The following is a 20,768-nucleotide window of genomic DNA, read 5'->3' on the forward strand; positions in this document are numbered from 1 at the left end:
TGCACACTAGAGAAGATATATAGCTATAGGCATTTCTATGTGCTCAAGGTAGGAGTATAGATAGCTACCTTAGGAAGTCATATTCCATTGTTTGTGAAAGTCACACACATAAAGACCTTACAGAGAAAGCAAGCAAATAAAAGGAGCTCAAAGAAGAGGCACATGCCCACCAAGGTACTTGGACAACTTCCTGTAGCAACATTATTTGTTATAGTGTAAATCAACTGACAAACAAATGTTTACCAACAGTAGAAGGAATAAGGGAGTATTTGTGCTTTTTTTTTCCTTTCTGCTGTGGCAGACTCTTGCCAGCTCTGCCACAGTGAAGACACCATTTCCTGGTACATACTAGGGAACCAGCTGCACTCAGGGCATTTGGTAAGAAACCCCTCCCACCTCTGGAGTCCTATAGCTCAGGGTCCTGCAGGACTTGCTACTCAGCAACTACCCAAACCACCAACTCCTGAATACTTCTCTCTTTCCACTTCTTCTGCCCATTCCCCCCAACTTTTATTTCTGCTGTACTCAGGTCATTTGAGAATCAGTTGCCTCAGGGCATTTGGAGCATATAGAGGCCTGGAAGCACAGTAAGCCGTATCCAGTTGGATCAGGGAGATAGTTAACCTCGCAGAACTGTAGAGAGGCCTGAGAACACAGAGCCAATCCTGGGCTACAGAGCTACATACACAAACACTACCACAGCAGAGCTGGTCTCCCAGGAGTGCCTACATACCTGTGTATACAGAGAGAACAGGAGTCCCAGGAGTACAAATATACAGGCTTGCAGGACAGATAAGCCACAGTCCAAGAGAGCAAGACCAGCTAATTCCTGAGATATCCAGATGGCAAAGACAAACACAAGAATATTACCAACAGAAACCAAGACAACATGCCACCATTTGAACCCAGTTCTCCCACAACAGCAAATCATAGATACCCCAACCAAAAAAAAAATCACACCTCAAGATGCTGATAGAGGACTTCAAAAAGAACATAAATAACCCCTATAAAGAAATACAGGATAACATGAGTCAACCAGTAGAATTCCTAAAAGAGGAAACACAAACACCCCTTAAAGAATTTCAGGAAAACACAAACAATCAAGTGAAGCAACTGATTAAAACCATCCAGGATCTAAAAGTCAAAGTAGTAACAATGACGAAATCACAAAGGGAGACAACACTGGAGATTCAAGACCTTGGAAAGAAATCAGGAGTCATAGATGCAAGCATCAGCAACAGAATACAAGAAATAGAAGAAAGATTCTCAGGTGCTGAAGATACCATAGAAAACATTGACTCAACAGTCAAAGAAAATACAAAATACAAAAAGCTTGTTTCCCAAAACATCCAGGAATCCAGAAACAATTTAAGGATTATAAGCATATAAGACCAAAATTAAGGATTATATAGGTATAGAAGAAAGCAAAGAGTTAGAGCAGAAACTGTGGAAATTAAAAAAAAATCATCCGATCATACTGTAAGAGCTTATAGTAAAAAAAAAAAATGGAAAAATCTGGATGAAATGGACAATTTTCTGGACATATAGCTGGTGCCAGCGTTAAAACAGGATCAGATAAACCATCTAAATAGTCCCATAAGTCCTGACGAAATTGAAGCAGTGCTTAATATGATCCCAACTAAAAATAAACCCCAGGACAAAATGGGTTTAGGGGGAATTCTATCAGATCTTCAAAGAAGACCTACTACTGATACTCTTCAAACTATTCTACAAAATAGAAACACAAGGAACTCTACCAAATCTATTCTAGGAAACCACAATAACACATATACATAAACCAATCAAAGACCAAACAAGGAAAGAGAATTTCAGACCAACACTAATGCAGACATACCCAAGCTGGATCCAAGAATTCATCAAAACAATAATTCTCCAGGATCAAATAGGCTTCATTCCAGGGATGAAGGGATGGATCACTATATGGAAATACATCAATGTAATTCACTACATAAACAAACTCAAAGAACAAAACCACATGGTCATTTCATTGGATGCTGAAAAAGCTTTTGACAAAATTCAGCATCCCTTTATTATAAAAGTCTTGGAGAGATCAGGAAGTCAAGGCTGATACCTAAACATAGTGAAAGCAATATACAACAAACCTGTAGCCAACATTAAACTAAATGGAGAGAAACCTGAAGCAATCCCAGGAAAATGGGGGACCAGACAAGTCTGCCCACTCTCTCCTTATCTTTTCAATATAGTACTTGAAATCCTAGCCAGAGCAATTAAACAACAAAAGGAGGTAAAATGTATAGAGATTGGAAAAGAAGAAGCCAAAATATCACTATTTGCAGATGATCTGATCTTTTATTTAAGTAACCCCATAAATTCCACTAGAGAACTACTAAAGATGATAAACAACGTCAGCAAAATGGCTGGATATAAAGTTAACTCAAACAAACCAGTAGCCTTCCTATTCTCAAAGGATAAAGAGGTTGAGAAAAAAATTAGGGAAATGATACCCTTCACAATACTCACTAATAATAGTACATACCTTGGTGTAACTCTAAACAAGCAAGTAAAAGATCTGTATGACAAGAACTTCAAGCCTCTAATGAAAAATATTGAAGAAGATCTCAGAAGATGGAAAGATCTCCTATGCTTATGGATTCGCAGGATTAGTATAGTAAAAATGGCCATCATGCTGAAAACAATCTATAGATTCAATGCAATCCCCATCCAAATCAATTCTTCATAGACTTAGAAAGATCAATCTACAAATTCATTTGGGATAACAAAAAACCCAGGATATTGAAATCTATTCTCCATAACAAAAGATTTTTTTGCAAATCACCATCCCTGATCTCAAGCTCTACTACATAGTGATAGTGATTAAAATGATATGGTACTGATACAGAGACAGGCAGGAAGATCAATGGAATAGAATTGAGGACCCAGAAATAAACCCACTCACTTATGGTCACTTGATATTTGACAAAGGAACTAAAAACATCCAGTGGAAAAAAGACAGCATTTTTTAACGAATGGGGCTGGATCAACTGGAGGTCAACATGTAGAAAAATGTAAACCGACACATTCTTATCTCCTTGTACAAATTTCAAGTCCAAGTTGATCAAGGACCTTCACATAAAACCAGATACACCGAACTTATAAAGGAGAAAGTGAGAAGAACCTTAACACATGGACGCAGTAGAAAATTTCCTGAATAGAGCACTAATGGCTTATGCTCTAAGAACATGAATCAACAAATGGGAGCTCATAAAGCTACAATGTTTCCGTAAGGCAAAGGAAAATAGGACAAAATGCCAACCAACCATCTGGGAAAAGATCTTTACCAATCCTACATCCTATAGCAGGATACTATCCAAAGCATACAAAGAACTCAAGAAATCAAATTCCAGAGAGTCAAATAACCCTATTAAAAATGGGGTACAGAGCTAAACAGAGAATTCTCAACCAAGCAAACTGAAATGCCTGTGGAGAACCTAAAGAAATGTTCAGCATCCTTAGTTATCAGAGAGATGCAAATCAAAACAACCCTGAGATTCCACCTCACCCCGGTCAGAATGACTAAAATGAAAAAATTAGGGGACAACAGATACTGGCACGGATCTGGAGAAAGAGGAGCACTTCTCCATTGCTGATGGGATTGCAAGCTGGTAAAACCACTCTGGAAACAAGTTTGGTGGTTTCTCAGAAAATTAGAGTCCTACCTGAGGACCCAGCTCTACCACTCCTGGACATATACCCAGAAGATGTGCCAACATGTAATAAGGACATATGCTCCACTAAGGTCATAGAAGCCATATTTATAATATCCAGGAGCTGGAAAGAACTCAGATATTCTTCAACACAGGAATGGATACAGATCTACATAATAGAGTACTATTCAGCTATTAAAAACAATGAATTCATGAAATTCTTAGGCAAATGGATGGGACTAGAAAGTGTCATCCTGAGTGAAGTAACCCAATCACAAAAGAACACACATGGTATGCACTCACTAATAAGTGGATATTAGCCCAAAAGCTCAAAATGAACAAGTTACAATTCACAGACCACAGGACGCTCAAGAAGGAGGAAGATAGAAGTTTGGATACTTTGTTTTTTCTGAGAAAGGGAACAAAATACTCACAAAATACTCACAGGAGCAATTATGCAGACAAAGTATAGAGCAGAAACTGAAGGAAAGGCCACCCAGAGACTGTCCTACCTGGGAATTCATCCTATAAACAGCCCCCAAATCCCAAGACTATTATGGTTCACAAGAAATGTATGCTGAAAGGAGCCTGATATGGTTGTGTCCTGAGGGTCCCTGCCAGAGTCTTAGAGATATAGAAGCATCCAACCATTGGACTGAGCAAGGGTTCCCCAATGGAGAAGTTTGAGGGAGGACTAGAGAAGCTGAAGGATTTGCAGCCCTATGGGAAGAATGACAATGTCAGCCAAACAGATGTCCTAGGACTCCCAGGGACTAAGCCACCAACCAAGTGGTATACATGGTTCCAGCCAAAAGTGTGGCAGAGCAATGCCTTGTCAGGCACCATGGAGAGGAGAGGTTCTTGGTCCTATGAATACTTGATAGATACCCCAGTGTGGGGAAATCAAGGGGTGGTAGGTGGAAGTTTGTTGGGTGGAGGGGCATCTTCTTGGAGGAAGGGGTTGGGAGGATCGGTTGGAGTATTTTTGGGAGGGGGAATTAGGGAAAGGGCATAACATTTGAAATGTAAATGAAGAATTTATTCAATAAAAAATTAAAAAAAGAAAGTTTTGTAATTGCATACCATTTAGCAAATTAAAAATGATGAAAACTTGGGCTAAAGAGGTAGATCAGTGGTTAAGTGCACAGTCTGCTTTCTACAGGTTCCAAATTCAGTTCCCAGAACTTCTGTCAGGTTACTGTAGCTCCATTTTAATAAGCTTTTCTGTATTTGGCCTGTTTGGGTACCCATACTTATACACAAACCCACACATATACACACATAATTAAGAGGAAGGAGGAACTGGGAAGGGGTACAATATTTGAAATATAAATTAAAAAAAATAAAAAATAGAAATAAAAAATAAGAAGAATTTAAAAGTCCAAGGCAAAATAAAATAAAAAGAATTTAATTTTAAAATAACAAAAGGTTAAGTTTATTATATATTCTGTTGCTATGATAAAACACTATAAGAAAGGCAAGTTATAAAACAAATCATAAAATTAGACCAACAGTTCCAGACAGTTATAGTCCATCACGGTGGACTGAAGCCATGGTAACAGAACAGCTCAAATTTTATATCCCAAACCATGGTAGATATCGCACAGGGGACGATATATGTCTCTTGGAACCTCAGAGCCTACCTCCAGTGATACAGTGATACAGTGATTTCGAGAAGGCCACACCTCCTAATCTTCCCCAAATACTCCCACAAACTGAGGATCAAGTATGGAAATGTATGAGCCTATGACTGTTTTCATTCAGTTTAGTAGCCACATGTATCATAATAGATAATATGAATTTATTGTTTTTAATAAAACAGTTATTAAATAGAGAAAAATAAATAAATTTTAAAAGTTGAGTATGGCCATATTCTCACAAGAGCTATAGAGATTAACCTGATGTTGGTTCCAGGAACTCATGTGTATAGTTGATTTTGGGAAAGGAAGTACACCTCATTCAGCTCTCCTTCTAATGGAAAAACCACAGTTTAATTTTATCAATTTCTCACTTGGAAACCCTTGATTTCTATTGGGCTTGTTAACAGAACATGATAAGAGTTATTAGCAGAAAGGTGAGTGACCTTAAAGCATTTGCCATCTTCAGTGATCATCAGTGATGGTATCCCCAAAGCAGCATAGATGGAGTTCATTCTCATCAGTACATATAATGATTCCCTTCCCTGAGACTAAAATTCTTGTGCAACTAAGGAAGAATTACTACCTTGGAAGAGTAACTGGGTAGTCAGATGAATGTAAAATGGCTCTCTACCTGTTCCATGGCTTCCTCATCTTGTCTTTGGAGACAGAATTAAATAGAATCTTTCCAGGTTATACTATCCAGACACTTGCTTTCATCTTATAGCATGTTTGCCTACCTCCTTTTTACAAATGGCATCCTTTATCACCCTTTATAATTTTGACAAGTAATGTAATTCTAGGTTTAAAATTATATACCTTCAGAATTTTCAAGAAGTAATCACATATCTAATGTTTCTATTTACATATTTGCATGCATTCTCTCTTTTGTCTATTTCTTCTCTCTCTCTCTCTCTCTCTCTCTCTCTCTCTCTCTCTCTGTGTGTGTGTGTGTGTGTGTGTGTATATTATCTCTCTACATCTTTCTCTTTCTACTTTTATCCCTCTCTTTGTCTCCTGTCTCTCTGTCTGTCTCTCTCTCACACACACACACACATACACACACACACACACACACACATACACCACACACACACACACACACACACACACACACACACACACACACACAAATATATCATGGAGAATCTTGACCAATACAACACTGTGTCCAAACCTTCTCTTACTAAGATACTACATGGATCTCCACAGTCATTTTTTAATGGTACAAAATAGTAAGCCAACTTTTTAAACCACAAAGCAGTCTTGCTTGTTCTTGGACCCAGAGACTATCATATTCATCTTCATATGCAACAAGACATACCTTTGACACAATTTAAAGAAATACTTCCAAATGAATGTTGCCTCTGTCCTTTTCATCCTGCTGTCCCTTCTTTGTTCTTTTTGTGAATTATTCTGGATTATTGAAGTCATTGTATCTGGGGAGCTTGCATGAGACCAAAATTCACTAAGACAATTTTTATCATGTTTCTGTTTCACAGTTATCGATAAAATTTATAATAATGTCTCTCCATGTGGTCAGTTATTTTTTTTTCTGGGAATTCTGATTACCCTAAATCTCTTGTTGCCAGATCACACTTTGTCTAAAGAGACATTTGCAGAAGAGGTCCTTGGTGGCCTTTCTTGACTCATTTCTTTCCCTTCTTGCTTGTAATTTTCAAGAATAACTATAAAATATTCTGGGAATCCAAATGCCCTGAGATAAGATGTAAGTTTGCTGGAACATGCTGGCTTCTGTTCTTGTTCCATCCAAAGCACAATTTCCTGCAATTCATCACCCTGAAACTCAAATGTCTTTTAATGCATAAAAACTCACACTTGAATACTTCTGAATTCTAGCAGCTATAGTGTGGCTCAGATCAAGACACCATCTATCCATAGACAAGGAGCTGAGGCTTGAGGGACTGAGTAGTCATGAATCTCATTCTTTTCCTGAGCATGCTGAAGAATGAAGTCAGTCTTTAACCTGTTGTGTGAGGAAACTGCATTTATAGATGCATGTGTGAGGTACAAATTGCAAACTAATGACTGCATGGCAAGCCCACTTCCAACTAGAAAGACTAATTTTATTGAAGCCAATCATTATTAGTCTCCCTCTGATCTATATGTTACAGCAAGACCTTAGGAACTGTGGCATGCCCCCCAACAATGCATTTCACACCAATGAAGAAAGTGTTTCACCGCAACTCTTTCAAATAATGCCACTGGTTGAAATGCTGACTGCTTCCTGCAATGGTTCAGGAATGTCCTGATTATGCAAGCACTGTACCTAATTTGTTGCACACCAAGCAACAGAATCCTAATCAAATATATTTACTTAGCTAAATCATTGCTCACACAATTTGACACTGTCCTACTCCTCTTAGAATCTCTACCACCAGTCTGCTAGTTCTCAGCACTTTGACTATTGTCAGGCTCAGTTCCTACTTTGGAAGGCCTTATACAAGACCTCAGTCTTGTAGGAATTTAAACATAACCATGAATATTAAGAGAGCAATAGAAGGTGATAGACTAGGGTCTTTGCCTTAAAATATAGAGTGGGAATAATATACAGGATGCTTTTTTTCTGATGAACACTGGTATCTTGATTTTATAGACTCTTTGGTGACTACGTGTTCTCTTCTTACATCAGATAAGAGAACATCTATTCTATAATCTTGTAGTTTATGACTACCTCTGTCAATAATAACAAAAGTACTTCTTAAGGCATTTGTTTATACTTGCCTCTGGAACTTCAAATAATGAAGGCCTATCTCAAATGTCTTACACAGCTTTCTGAATCATATGTGTTATCAATCAGATATCCAAAAAATTTAAATTATTCAGTAACATGGGAATGTAGACCACTGGAAGCAAAGGAATGGTTAGGTACACCTTCTCAGTATCTATGGATGCTTTGGGACAAATTGTTGAAATCTCTAGCTCTAATCTCACCATGTACCACTCCTCTCTCTTTTCTCTATTGTGTATTACTTCAGTTGGAGATCGTCTGTATCCCCACATAATTAATGCTATTCAAATATGGAATCTCTCAATGAAAGAATATCTTAACATTCTTCTTCCTTTGGCTTCTTTTAGTTTTGTTAACAAATTAGTCAGAGATTTGATAAAATGACATACAGTGTGGTATGTATGGAAATTTGGGAAAACAATGGAAACCTTGTTGTAGTCGTCAATAAGATGAGAAAATACCAAGGGCTATAATACCAAGACTAATCAGACTAGGAATGATAATCAGTTTTATATCAAGCTGAGAAATATGGGACTGAATGGTTTAGGGCAAATAATGATAGAGTCACAAAGAGAAATAAATGGGAGGGCCACGGTAGCAAAAATATGTAGACTTCATAGAAAACTGACCACCCTTATTTTCCCTCCATTTTCTTATGATCCTCCTTAGATAAATGCAACACAAGAACAAAAAATTAACAAATCTGTTGAAGTATATATTGTTCAACAGTGAGGCACAGAACTGGGTGCAAAAGAGGGATAAATGAGAAAGACCAATGGAACTGAACCAATTCTACTTAGTATTGGAATTAGTTACTACTTTCCCCTCTTCATTCAGGGATTTTTATGCTTGCATGTCATTATCTCTAAAATGAAGAGATGAAGAACATCATTGATAGAGTTACTGTATATTGTATTTTCAGGAAGCTTGCAGTAGTAAGGGAAAAGTTCAGAGTGTGCCTTTCTCTCCCTGATTGCAGATATAAAACAGATATAATTGCGACACTTCTCTTCCTGGTTCAAAATACAGTGCTAGCCATGTTTCATAATACCTCTGCCTGCCCTAGTCGATTTTTTCTTGCATTTCCTTAGATTTCTGATTATACAGATATTGCCTTAGTATCATCCTTGACTAATGATGATTGACTGTGAAAGTTTTTTTCTTCTACTTAAAATTATTCATGTTTTTCTTTTTAGTACTATTCTGTCTTCATACCTTCATGTATATATACCCTTTCAACCCACCAAATATAATTTTTAATATGTCTAATTTTGCTAATTCCTGACCATACTTAAATCACAGGCCCTCAGTGAAATGATCTGCAAATGGGATGAGTTGTATCACTGTTACATGAATGAATTATTTATTTTTACACCAAAAATGAAGTTTGGATAAGGAATGTGTGGTCTTGTTGCATTATAAAATTTTATATATTTGGGGTCATCTTTTTTCATAAGCCCATCAACTTTATAAGGCCACAGATTCTCATTTCATCAAAGAATGGTCGACTAGATAGTTTGTACTATTCGTATATCACTTAATATGTTTACCATACATCATTTTTAATATCATCTATATTTTTAATCTCTTTTCCTGACCTCAGGATTGAAATTGTTAAAAAAATAATGGTGGGCCTGTGGGTGTAAAATCTTGGTAGACGAATGTGGTTTATGCAAATGATATGAATTTTGTGGTAGAACTCATTCCTGTTCTAAGAAAACAGCTTACATCATGCATATATTATCTCATCATAAAGTATAATATAACTGATGACTGAAGATCTGTATTGTCTTTGGATAAAGGCTTGTTTTGTTTGTATGTTATTTGCTTTTTGGGGGATTACTCTCAGTCTTTTGATTATTTTTATTAATTGTTTTATTTGTTTACATTTCAAATATTATACCTTTCATGGTCTCCCATTTAACAACCCCCCCATTCCTATTTCCATCCTCCTTCCCATTTGCCTATAAGAGGGTACTTCACCACGTACCCACCCACTCCCACTTTGCTCCACTAGCATCACCCTTTGCTCTGGCAATAAGCATCCACAGGACCAAGTGACTCCCCTCCCATTGAGCCAGATAAGGCAATCCTCTCCTACATTTGTAGCTGGAGTCATGGGCACATCCACATGTACTCTTTGGTTGGTAGTTTAGTCCTGGAAACTCTGAGGGATCTGGTTAGTTGATATTGTTCTTCCTGTGGGGTTTCAATTCCCTTCAGCTCCTTCAGTCCTTCCCCTAATTCTTTCATTTGGGTCCTTAGGCTCAGTCCAATGGATCACTGTGAGTTTCTGCATCGGTCTTAGTGAGGTGCTAGCAGAGCCTCTCAGGGGACAGCTATACCAGGCTCCTGTCTATAAGCACTTCTTGGCATCAGAAATAGTGTTGGGGTTTGGTGTCTGAGGATGGGATGGATCCCAAGGTCGGGCAGTGTCTGGATGGCCTTTCCTTAAGGCCCTTCTCCATTTTTTTTTGTCCCTGCATTTCATTTAGACAGGAACAACTCTGAGTTAAAGAGTTTGAGACAGGTAGGTAGCCCCATCCCTCTATTGGGAGTCATGTGTATCTACCAGAGGTGGTCTAATCAGATTTTATCTCTCCTCTTTTGGGTATTTCAGCTAATGTGATTGCCATTGAGTCTTGGGAGCCTCTCTCATCCTAGCAGTGGGACTTTCTAGTGGCTTCTTCCATTCTCCTCCCTGCACTGCTACATATTTCTATTAATTCTTAGGGTTCCCTAGACTTCTCTCCTGCCTCTTCTCATACCTGATCCTGCCCCACTTTTTGCTCCCCTCTCTCACTTAGGTCCCTCCATTAGGTCCCGCTGTGTCCGCTGATTATTTTGGATCCTTTCTAAGTGGAACTGAAGCATCCAAACTTTGGCCTTCTTTCCTATTAAACTTCATATGATATGGCTTCTTTGTATTCTGAACTTTTAGGCTAATATCCAATTATCATTGAGTACATACTGCTGCAGGAAATCATAAGAAAGTACCTGTCAACTCTCCTGTATCTGCTTCTATCAATTCACCAACTTTCCAGTCCCGCTGTACCACTGGGATCCCACCAAGTGCTCTTCATTTGGAGGTCTCTCAGCTTGCCAACTATCAGGCAGGGTCCCTGAATTCCTCTCACCACCCTCTCACCACCCTCTGGCCACCACACAATGCCCCACACATCAGCCATCATAATACACAATTATCCAGTAGAATTAAAACTCTTAGAGCTTATAGTTAACCAGTCAGATTTATGTATTAATAAAAATCACAGTTTATAATATGCCAATACAATAATTTCAGAGCCAATAGATAATGATAAAAACTTCATCCCAATTATTCTAACCTTATGCTATCATAACTATGGCAGGTTCAAGCCACCCTGGTTCACATCTGCCTCCATTTTCCTTCCTTCTTCTCCCCTGAGATGCTCTCTGTCTCTTCACTCTTAGCTCCTTTGTCTACCTTTTACCTGTCCAAACATAGGCCTCTTGTTGCCTTAATGTGATTGGACAGGAATGTCCCACAACATTTCACCCTTTCGATTTATTTTTTAAAAAATAGATTTTCTTTCAAAATGTAAAATGAGTGCAACAATTACCATTTTTTAATTAATAAAGTATAAGATAGACCTAACTCTCAGTCCAAAATTTTTGTCAACAAAACAGAACACTGTCTTCTTTCTCAGCTTCAAAAGATTCTAAGGCAGCCAACTTCTCTCTGGCAACTGAGCAGGCAGGTATAGTCAGGAGCACAAGGAAGCAGAAGTGGCAGAGCAGCTGGGCCATGGTCATTCCTGGCTCTACCTGCAACCAGGAGCTGGAGAGTGCCATAGCACTCTGTGCCAGGGGAAAGCCAGTCACACAGGTATACTGAGACAGGCTTGCAAGCCCTCAGGAGGGACAAGTGGCAGCCAGAGACAGCAGGACCAACTAACACCAGAGATAACCAAATGGTGAAAGGCAAATGTAGGAAAGATACCAACAGAAATTACGGTAACAGCACACCATCCAAAGCCAGTTCTCTCACAAAAGCAAGTCCTATAACCCAACACACCAGAAAAGCAAAATGTGGATTCAAAATCACACAGCTCATGATGCTGATAGAGGAGTTCAAGAAGGACCTAAATAGCTCTCCAAAAGAAATACATGAGAATACAATTAAAAGGTAGAAGCCCTAAAAGAGTTCTAAAAGAGTTACAGGAAAGCACAACAAAGCAGATTAAGGAACTGAACAAAATGGAAGTAGAAACAATAAAGAAATTACAAAGGGAAACAACTCTGGACATAGAAAATCTAGGAAAGAAGTCAGGTGTCACAGATGCAAGCATCAACAACAGAATACAACAGATAGAAGAGAGAATCAAAAGTGAAGGGATACCATAGAAATCATTGATACAACAGTCAAAGAAAATGAAAAATGCAAAAATCTCCTAACCCAAAACATCCAGGAAATGCAGAACCAAATGAGAAAACCAAACCTAAGGATAATAGGTATAGAGGAGAGTGAAGGTTTACAACTTAAAGGGCAGTAATGTTTTCCAGAAAATTATAGAAGTAAACTTTCCTAACCTAAACAGATGCCCATGAACATACAAGAAGCTTATAGAACTCCAAAGAGATTGAACCAGAAAATAAGTTCCTCCTGTAACATAATAATTAATACCACAAATGCACTAAACAAATAGATAATATTAAAAGCAGTAAGGGAAAAAGGTCAAGTAATATATGACCTATGGGAATTAAACCAGATTTCTTGCCAGAGACTATGAAAGCGAGAAGATCCTGGGAAGATGTCACACAGATCTTAAGGGAACACAAATGCCAATTCAGGCTACTATACCAAACAAAACTCTCTATTGCCGTAGATGGAGAAACCACGATATTCCATGACAAAAACAAATTTACACAATATCTTTCAACAAATCGAGCACTTGAAAGGATAGTGAATGGAAAACACCAACAAAAGGAAGTAAACTACACACTAGAAAAAGCAAGAAACTAATCTTTTTTATTATATAGTTTTATTTTCTATATTCTTGTTTACATTCCAAATGATTTCCCCTTTGCCAGGTCCCCCCTCCCCATATGTCCCATAAACCTTCTTCTCTCTACCCATTCTCCAGTTACCTCTCTCCTTTTCTCTGCCCTGGTACTCCCCTCCAAAGCTAGATCAAGCCTTTCCAGGATTATGACCCTCTCCTTACTTCTTCATGGGAGTCATTTTTAAGCTAATTGTGCCTTGGGTATTCAGACCTTCTTGACAAACTAATATCCACTTATCAGTGATTGCATTCCAAGTGTATTCTTTTGTGATTGGGTTACCTCACTTAGGATGATATTTTCCAGTTCCAATCATTTGCCTATGAATTTCATGAATTCATTGTTTTTAATTGCTGAGTAGTATTCCAATGTGTAAATATATCACATTTTCTGTATCCATTCCTCCATTGAGGGACATCTGGGTTCTTTCTAGCTTCTGGCAATTATAAATAAGGCTGCTATGACCATAATGGAGCGTCTGTCTTTATTGCATGCCAGGGAATCCGTTGGGTATATGTCCAAGAGAGGTATAGCAGGGTCCTCCAGAAGTGTCATGTCCACTTTTCTGAGGAACACCAGACTGATTTCCAAAGTGGTTGTACCATCTTATAACCCCACCAGCAGTGGAGGAGTGTTCTTCTTTCTCCACATCCTTGCCAACACCTGCTGTCTTTTGAGTTTGTAACCTTAGCCATTCTGAATGGTGTGAGGTGAAATCTCAGAGCTGTTTTGATTTGCATTTCCCTAATTACTAATGATGTTGGGCATTTCCTAAGGTGCTTCTCAGCCATCTGAATTTCTTCAGGTGAAAATTCTTTGTTTACATCTGTACCCAATTTTTTAATAGGGTTATTTGGTTCCCTGGGATCTAACTTCTTGAGTTCTTTGTATATATTCGCTATTAGCCCTCTATCAGATGTCGGGTGGGTGAAGATTTTTTTCCCTAATTTGTTGGTTGCTGTTTTGTCCTTTTGACAGTGTCCTTTGCCTTACAGAACCTTTGTAATTTTATGAGGTCCCATTTGTCAATTCTTGATCTAAGAGCATAAGCTATTGGAGTTCTGTTCAGGAACTTTTCCCCTGTGCCTATGTCCTCAAGGTTTTTCCCCAGTTACTTTTCTATTAGTTTCAGTGTGACTGGTTTATGTGGAGGTCCTTGATCCACTTGGAGTTGAGTTTAGTAGATAAGGATGGATCAATTGACATTCTTCTGCATGTTGACCTCCAGTTGAACCAACACCATTTGTTGAAAAGCCTATCTTTTTTCCACTGGATGTTTTCAGCTCCTTTGTTGAAGATCAAGTGACCATAGATGTGTGGATTCATTTCTGGGTCTTCATTCTATTTCTGGTTCCTGAGATCATTTGCTTGTAAAATTGTCTTCCAGCCTTTTACTCTAAGGTAGTGTTTGTCTTTCACACTGAGGTGTGTTTCCTGTATGCAGCAAAATGTAAGGTCCTGTTTACCTATCCAGTCTGTTAGCCTGTCTTTTTATTGGGAATTTAGTCCATTGATGTTAAGAGATATTAAGGAATAGTGATTATGACTTCCTGTCATTTTTTATATTATTTTTTTAAATTTGATTGCTTAGCTTCTTTTGTGTTTGATGAAAGAAGGTTACTATCTTGTTTTCTTCAGTGTGAGGTTTCCCTCCTTGTATTGGTGTCTTCCTCCTATTATCCTTTGTAGGGCTGGGTTTGTGGAAAGATATTGGGTAAACTTGGTTTTATCATGGAATATCTTAGTTTCTCCATCTATGATTATTGAGAGTTTTGCTGGATATAGTAGTTTTGGCTGGCATCTGTCTTCTCTTAGAGTCTGCATGAGATCTTCCCAGGATCTTCTAGCTTTCAAAGTCTCAGGTGAGAAGTCTGGTGTGATTCTGATAGGTCTTCCTGTATATGTTACTTGGCCTTTTTCTCTTACTGCCTTTAATATTCTTTCTTTGTTTTGTACATTTGGGGTTTTGATTATTATGTAGTAGGATGTATTTCTGGTCCAGTCTGTTTGGAGTTCTGTAGGCTTCTTGTATATTCATGGGCATCTCTCTCTTTAGGCTAGGAAAGTTTTCTTCCATAATTTTATTGAAGATATTTGCTACCCCTTTAAGTTGTAAATCTTTACTCTCATCTATACCTATAATCCTTAGGTTTGGTCTTTTCATTGTGTCCTGGATTTCCTGGATGTTTTGTGTTACAAACTTTTTGCATTTTGCATTTTCTTTAACTGTTGAGTCCAGGATTATGGTATCTTCAGCATGAGATTCTTTCTTCTATCTCTTGTATTCTGTTGTTGATACTTGCATCTATGGCCCCTGATTTCTTCCCAAGGTTTTCTGTCTCCAAAGTTGTCTCCCTTTGAGATTTCTTGGTTGTTTCTACTTCTGATTTTAGATCCTGGATGGTTTTGCTTAGCTCCTTCACTTGTGTGATTGTGTTTTCCTGTAATTCTTTAAGAGATTTTTGTGTTTCCTCTTTCATGACCTCAGCCTGTTCACCAAAGTTCTCCGGTATTTCTTTAAGTGATTTTTCTGTTTCCTCCTTATTGGCTTCTGTATTCTCCTAAATTTCTTTCAATGATTTTTGTGTTTCCCTTGTAAGGGCTTCTAACTTTTGATCCATTTTCTCCTGAATTTCTTTAAGAGATTTATTTATGTCCTTCATGTGATCCTGTAACAGCATCATGACCAGTGATTTTAAATCCAAATCTTGTTTTTCTAGTGTGTTGGGGTATCCAGGACATGCTGTTAATGGAGAACTGGGTTCAGATGTTGCCATATTGCCTTGATTTTTATTAGTAATGTTCCTACATTTGCCTTTTGCCATCTAGTTCTCACTGGTGTTAGTTGGTCTTGTTGTCAATGCTGGACTCACCAGTGCAAGCTGCCTCTTCCTGGCTGGCCTCCTAGTGCGCAGCTGGCCTCCTGCATTGCCTGGAGATGGGGTTCTGTGGCGCAGGCTGTTCCAGATCCTGAAGCAGAGACTGGAAGCCTCCCATCAGAGGCCTCAGGATTGGATCCTCAGCTCTGCAGGGCTGGACTCACCAGAGCATGCTGCTTCTTCCCAACAGGCCTCTGGGTGCCCAGCTAGCCTCATGCATGGCCTGGAGATGGGGTGCTACTGCCCAGACTGTTCCCAATCTGAAAGCAGAGACCAGAAGGCTCCCACCAGAGGCCTCAGGACTGGATCCTCAGCTCTGTAGGGGTGGACTCACCAGAGCAAGCTGCTTCTTCCTAGCCAGCCTTTGGGTGCAGCGCTGGCCTCCTGCACTTCCTGGAGACTGGGTGCTGTGGCCCAGGCTGTTCCTGATCCCAAAACAGAGACCGGAATGCTCCCACCAGGGACCTCAGGACTGGATCCTGAGCACGCTGCTTCTTCCCAGCCAGCATCCAGGTGCCCAGCTGGCCTCTTGATTGGCTTGGAGACTGGGTGCTGTGGCCCAGGTTAATTAATCTTCTTTTAGCAAACCAAGACCAAGAGAGATACACAAACATAAGTCCACCTCTAATAACAAAAATAATATAAAGCAACAATCACTTCTCTTTAATATCTAATATCAATGGACTCAAGTCTCCAATAAAAAGACATAGACTAACTCAATTTGGGCTCAATTCTCAAATAAAAAGACATAGACTGGATACATAAGCAGAACCCAACATTTTGATGCATACAAAAAACTCACCTCATGCACAAAGACAGACACTAACTCAGAGTAAAAGGCTGGAAAACAATTTTCTGAACAAATGGTCTCAAGAAACAAGCTGATGTAGCCATTCTAATATCGAATAAAATCAACATTCAAACTAAAGTAATCAAAAAAGATAAGAAAGGACACTTCATACTCATGAAAGGAAAAACCTAGCAAGATGAACTCCCAATTCTGAACATATATACAAGGGTCCTTACATTCATAAAAGAAACTTTACTAAAGCTCAAAGCACACATTGTACCCACACAATAATAGTGGGAGCCTTCAACACCCTACTCTCATCAATGAACAGATCATGGAAACAGAAACTAAACAGAGAAACAGGTAAACTAACAGGAGTCATGAACCAAATGTATTTAACAGATATCTATAGAACATTTTATCCTAAAACAAAAGGATATACCTTCTCAGCACCTCATGGTACCTCCTCCAAAACTGACCATATATTCAGCCACAAAACAGACCACAGCAGTTATAAGAAGACTGAAATAATTCTATGCACCCTACCACATCACCACAGACTAAGTCTGGTATTCAATAACAACAAAACAACAGAAAGCCCACATACATATGGAAACTAAACAACATTCTAACCAGAGATAACTTGGTCAATGAAGAGAGATATAAAAGACTCTCTAGAATTTAATGAAAATGAAGGCACAATTTACCCATACTTATGGGACACAATGAAAGCACTGCTAAGAAGAAAACTCATAACTCTGAGAGCCCCCAGAAAGAAACTGAAAAGAACATACACTAACAGCTTAACAACAGAGCTGAAGTCTCTATAACGAAAAGAAGCAAATGCACACAAGAGGAGTAGAAGGCAGGAAATAATAATAACTCAGGGTAGATATCAACCAAATAGGAACAAAAAGAACTATATAAAGAATCAACAAAACCAAGAGTTGGTTCTTCAAAAAGAACCAACAAGATAGATAAACCCTTACCCAAACTAACCAGAGGGCACAGAGACAGTATCCAAATCAACAAACTCAGAAATGAAAAGGGAGATAGAACAACAAATTCTGGGGAAATCTAAAAACTCATCAGATCCTACTACAAAAGGCTATACTCAACCAAAGTGGAAAATCTAGATGAAATAACCAATTTTCTAGACAGATACCAGGTACTAAAGTTAAATCAGGATCAGATAAATTGTCTAAACAATCCCATAACCCCTAAATAAATAGAAGAAGTCATTAATAGTCTCCCAACTAAGCCCAGGGTCAGATGCGTTCAATCCAGAGTTCTATCAGGCCTTCAAAGAAGACTTAATACCAGTACTCTTCAAACTATTCCACAAAATAGAAACAGAAGGAACTCTAGACAATTCGTTTTATGAAACCATAATTACTCTGATTCCTAAAACATACAAAAACCCAAAAAAGAAAGAGAACTTTAGCCCAATTTCCATTATCAATATCCATGCAAAAATACTCAATAAAATTCTTGCTGAGTCCAAGAACACATCAAAATGATCATCCAACATGATAAAGTAGGCTTCATATCATCTGCAAATGAAATCCTCTCCTTCTATTTTTCATATTCTGTTGATGATGCTTACATCTATAACTCCTTATCTCTTTTGTAGATTTTCCATCTCCAGCGTTGCCTTTGCTGTGATCTCTTTATCAATTTTTTTCTACTTCCATTTTTAGATCCTGGGTAATTTTGTTCAGTTCATCTGCTTGATTGTGTTTTCATGTGTTTCTTTAAAGGATTTATGTGTTTTCTCTAATGGCTTCCACCTTTTGACCTGTGTTCTCCTGTATTTCTTTTAGAGAATTGTGTATGTCCTACTTAAGGTCCCCTATCATCTTCCTTAGGTGGGATTTTAGGTCAGAATATTGTTTTTCAGGTGTATAGTGTATCCAGAGATTTCTATGGTAGGATTTGTGTTTTGATGGTCCCAAGTGGCATTGGTTTCTGTTTCTTATGTTCTTGGGCTTGCCTCTTACCATCTGGTTATTTCTAGTGTTAATTTTCTTGCTATCTTTTACTGAAACCTGCTTGTCTTGCGATCTTGGTTATGACGGACCTCCTTGAATCAAGCTCTCTCTGGGTGTAGGATGTAGTCTAGAGTGCTTGATTTTGGAGCCTGGTTATGACTGACCTCCTGAAAGTCAAGCTGTCTCTGATTGTGGGCTGGGCTTGGAAGAATGGAGCAACTAATCTTTCCCCAGGCACATTTGTGTACTGTGTACTAGCAGCTAAATGTGCCTCTGACAGAGGAGTTAGATCCTGTGTCAGCTGGGCCCTGTGGGGGTCCTAGTTAGACCAGGTATTGTTGGTGTCTCACCTGTGAGCCTAGTTGGGAAGGACCTCCTTGGAGTCAAGCTGTCTCTGGGTATGTTGGGGTGGCTGAGCATTCAATCTACCCCCAGGTACAGCTGTGGACTGGAAGATGGATAGTGTTTTAACTATGTAATAAGAATCCATGAATGTGTAATTTAACTAATTATATTTTTAAGTAAAAAAGGGAATGTGGAGATAGAAAAGTTGCAGAGGTTTTCAGAAGTATGGAGAATTGAAGTCAATAAAGCCTTCATCTGACATAAAAATAATCCATAGGGAAATATGGTAGTAAATAATCCCACAAAATTAAGATGTCTTTTAAAGGCAAATTTTGATGAAGTTATGCTTTATGTCTGTATGAAAGTCATTCCAGAAACCATAGGTATCTAAATGAAAGTTTGGTGTCATATATAGGCTGCCTCTCAATGAGTCATTGCAAAGAAGGCTCCTGAGCTCTCTGAGACAATATAGGACACTGCTGTACTTTATTTGTATTTATTTCAACAGAGATAACACATGTCTTTCACAGATAAAGAGTTAACTAGGATTAACTGAGAACAGCCACATCTACATTTTAGTACCTATGAAACCCAAAAGTGGATACTATAATTGACAGCATCTAAGTCATCTAATTGGTGGGGGAGAACAATAGATAGCAATAACTGTTGTTGAAGATTTCATAGAACCTGCTGAGAGATTGTAAGATATGTGTCTATAGAGGTTGGCTTTAAGGTTTCAAAGCCTGAACCATTTTCAATTAGCTTTCAGCTACTGCTCCTATGCCATGCCTATCAGGTACTGTGCTCCACGCTATGATGGTCATGCATTCATTCTCTATAATCCTTTTTTAATTTTTTTCTTCTACAGATTGCCTTGGTCATAGTATTCTCTCACAGCAGTGAAAATTTAACTAGTACAATAATTAATATATTTATGTGAAAACATTAAGAAGTTAACACTTGGGTATGTAGTTTGCATTTTGGAATTTACCTTTGCTTTGGACTGAACTGTGGAAACTATGTCATTATTCACTATTTGAATTCTGGAGGTTAAAGCTATGTATATATTTTATCATTATTAACTGCTCTGGGGAGTCCATTGTGGCTCTACTCAAGTATGAACTCAGTTTATTTTTCATGAATGTTTAGCTGCTTATTGTTTGACTGGGATCATGACATAGGAGTTTAGGATTTCTTGTAAATACGTAATGGAAGTCCCAGTGAAATAGAAACACATAAACATTATTTTTCAACACAGCTAAGTTTGAATACTAAGTATTCCACATTAATGCTTCTTAATTAAATATATGGCAGGGTTTGAAGGGCCAAGCACTTATTCAACTTCAGAACTTGGACAGCATGGAACTTTTCAAAAGATTATGGACAGGTTTTATTTTTATGAATTTGTTTTGCTTGTTTTGTTGTTTCAGCTTTTGTTTTCAGATTTTTCCCTTGTTTACTGTCTTTTAGTCTGGATTTTGAAAAATAGCATCATCAGTATAAATAAAAAGGTAAAAATGCATTCTAAATAATTTCCCATTTAGATTAGTAATAATTGCTAACCTTAATAATGATATACATCTGAGTGAAAAGGATTCTTGCTTCTAATTTCACATATACATTATTCATCTTATTATGTGTGTGTATG

This window comes from Apodemus sylvaticus, chromosome 11 (assembly GCF_947179515.1).
Source record: "Apodemus sylvaticus chromosome 11, mApoSyl1.1, whole genome shotgun sequence".
Lineage (NCBI taxonomy): Eukaryota > Metazoa > Chordata > Mammalia > Rodentia > Muridae > Apodemus > Apodemus sylvaticus.